General features: G+C 31.7%; 1 long non-coding RNA gene across 1 annotated transcript; it reads left to right on the forward strand.

Annotated features, from left to right (window-relative positions):
• Positions 1–364: 364 nt before the first annotated feature.
• On the forward strand, positions 365–3,103 carry LOC128291759 (uncharacterized). The gene is made up of 3 exons (XR_008281608.1): positions 365–515; positions 1,431–1,472; positions 2,150–3,103. It is a non-coding gene; the product is annotated as an uncharacterized LOC128291759 (long non-coding RNA).
• The last annotated feature ends 514 nt before the right edge of the window (positions 3,104–3,617 follow it).

Below are 3,617 nucleotides of genomic sequence, written 5' to 3' on the forward strand. Positions count from 1 at the left end.
ATTTCATGCTTTAATTTTGTCATTTGTGAGTGAAATTATGAAATAGGACCTATGTGAAAATGTTTGAAAATGCTATAGGCTAAATTGAAGTGACCAAATAAATAGGAGTGCAAAAATAGGAGGATTTGCATGACAAACCTCCCATTTTACATGAAGTGGCTAGCCATCATGTTGTTGTAGACAAAATGTACACTTGATATCCATAATTTATGGTACAAATTGATACAAATTGATAATAGGTTAGGTAAATGTTTCATGATAATAGGTTAGGTAAATGTTCCATGATAATAGGTTAGGTAAATGTTTCATGATAATGGGTTAGGTAAATGTTCCATGATAATAGGTTAGGTAAATGGATGAATTAAATGGATGAAATATGAAGTTTTATTAAAAGAAAAAGGGGTGAAAAGAACAAAGTTTTGTCCATCTTTGTTCATCATAGCTGAAAGTTAGAGAAGAGAAAGGAGAGGAGAAAGCTCTTGAGTATTCGGTCATTAGGAGGAGGAAAATTGAAGGTAAGTTCTTGGTACCTTGCTTCTATTTTGAGGTTCATGAGTTCTTCTTGATTCTACCTTAACTCTTGAAGTATATTTTGATTTTTAGTTGTGTTGTGAGCATTTAGTCATGAATTAAAATGAAGGAAATGGTTGTTGTTTCATGTTCTTTTGATGAAAAATGGAAGATAAGTAAAGTTGAGCCAAACAAATGAGCATGCATGTGCCTTAGATGTTAAAGGAAAAATCAGCTAACATGTTGTGCTTTAAAATGATGAAATGGAGATTATACTTAAGTAAAATCATAGATATGTGATGATTGATTGGTGATATACATGTTCAAATAACATGCATGCAAGGTATGTGTGAAAGAGTGATTTGGTAATAAATCTGCTTGGAACAGCAGCAGTAACGTGACTTTGGAAAATCACCATAAATTGTGGGAGAAGAATTAGAAGCTGAATAAATTATGTAATTAAAGCTTATTGAGTCTAGTTTCTAATGAAATAAACAAGAACATATTTCGAATTCTGTACAATGAGAAATTTGATTCGTAATGAAGGGTGGTCAGATTAGTCAAACAGTGAAACATGGGAAACTTTGAGAAAATTCTGGTATTGATTGGCTAAACCAAAAATTCTGAAAATTTTATGGATAGAAGATATATGAGTCTATTTTCAGGGAAAATTAATGGAACTTAATTTGGAGTTTCGTAGCTCCAGTTATAAATGATTTAGTGACTGTTACTCAGGAAGACAGCTTGCAGTGAAATTATGATTATGTGGTAAACATTAACAAAAATTTGTTAATGAGTTGCTTATTGATTTCTTATAAGCTTACTATGATCTGTAGGTGTGGTTGGCCGAATATTGTAAGGGGTTAATATGTAGTTTGTATTTGAATAGTTAGATTAACGTGTTAGTAATCCAATTGTAGGCTGTTCGTGTGTGGATCTCGTCAACATATCGTCGCAAACAGGTGTGTAACTAACACCCTCTTTCTTAGTCTAGATCGGCAAAAGCCGAAAAGCCGATGGACTCACCTCCTCTTTTCCGGTTTCCTACCTGGTGCACAGCTTCCATTCACTTTAACCCTTAATGAATTAATCTTTTGAACATCAAGTACGATTTTACGGACTTAGAATGAATTTTTTTATGTTTTGATGTGGCATGCGGATCAAGCCATAACTTCGGGCGGGTTTGGGGTGCTCTGATCCGACCTACTGTATTAATTTTTATATTATTTTATATAATTTTAAATATATATAATACATCAAAATACTAAAACATCAAAATAAATATTTCCCAACAAATTGAAAATAAATTTTGAAAAATATGTAGACTTAAATAACACTAAGATAAATGCAACTTAACAAGCAAATGTATCTAAAATAATAACAAAATTAAAAATGCTTTTAAAATAATAACAAAATTAATAATAAAATACGTTTTATACAATATCCAAACAATAACAACAAAATAGTAACAACATAATAATAAAATGATAGCAAAATAGGAAGAAAACAACAAGAAAATAACATTAAAAAAAAAAGCAGATCTTTTTTTGTCCTTTAGTGAATTTGGGTCGGGTCCAAGCCAAAAATGCCTTACTCGAGGCCGACATGTTTTCTAAACGGGTTTTTTTTTTTGTCTAAGCTCATTTTTTAGGCCTATATTTTTGCTAAAGTCCTCTCACATTTTGGGCGGAACTTTTGGGCCAGACCGAATGGCCTGACCCATGATCAAGTCTAGTTAGAAGAAACGTTAGAGGACTTGGTGTTGGAGGCGGAAGCAGAGATTGGTTTAATTGAAGCATGCACCATCTCAGGATTTATCTCTTCAAGCTTACCAAAGACATGGGTAGAGGCGGGACAGAATTTGGTAGAGGAAAACAAATGTATAGAATCTAACTAATTATATTTGAAGCATATAAATGCATCTCAAAAATTATACTTGAGGTTCAGACCAACTTTCTTAATTTGTGTCTGTCTCATCAAATAAGACAGAAAAAGGAGATTGAAGGTGTTGAGATGTGCTGTGCCCTTGATCATGGGTGTTTCGTCTTTTTGAAGTGTTTGGAGTTCAGCAGCACATACCAAGATAATCCAATCAACTTCGGAGATGAGAAATAGTGGTCTTGTCGAAATTAATCTCGCTGCCTCCATCAACCAAACCGTAACTCCCAAGCGGTGACTCATCATGTCTCCGGCGTAGTGGAATTTGGATGGGAATACCACGACTCCGATACTGCCTCCATGGTGAAGGAGAATACAGAAGTATGTAGGAAAACTACCCCCACCACCAGCATTACCACCGAGGTTGGTCTTTATTTGAGAAGCATAAGCTTGAAAAGGTTTGATTTTAGAGCGTTATGGCATGTTATATAAGTAGGGTTATGGGTACATGATTCATGATAACCGGCTTAAGGTATAATAAAAAAAGAATTATAAGTCTTAAGTCGCCTATTAAAAGCTTTTTAAATGAAAGAGTGTTGTATAGAAAGTAATAGGGCATTTCTTGGAAGGTCCCATGCAGGCAGGACCTAGTCAAATTTGCTTCGTTACGTGAAATTCAAGCCCACTATTGACATTTATCGTTAAAAAATAAAAACCCTTGTCTCATTACCATAATTTAATATAATCAAATTCTTCTTTTATAAAACAACAACTAAATTTTTGGAAAAAAAAAAACCAACCAACTAAAATTGAATAATTGATATATTCAACGATTCAACATTATTTACATAAATTTTAATATATATATTTATTACATACTTTTTTCACCTAATATCTCATATAAATTAAATTTAAACTACTAATATTTCTATTTTGCTTTACTGATTATCAATTGATTTTAGATAATTGTATCTCATACATAAATATATATGAAGAGAGATTCACTTATATTAGTGTAAAATTTAAATGGTTTTACATTTTAGTAATTTTTATACAATTGATATTTTAATAATTCAACTATCATATTTCATACTCTATTCATGTAGATCATGCATGTCAAGTTTGGAAAAATAAAATTTTCTAACGGTTAGTTTTATGTAAAAAATTCAATTGTTAAATATATATATTTATATAGAGAATCTTTTAGATCGATATGATAGAAATATTAA

This window comes from Gossypium arboreum, chromosome 4, assembly GCF_025698485.1.
Source record: "Gossypium arboreum isolate Shixiya-1 chromosome 4, ASM2569848v2, whole genome shotgun sequence".
NCBI lineage: Eukaryota > Viridiplantae > Streptophyta > Magnoliopsida > Malvales > Malvaceae > Gossypium > Gossypium arboreum.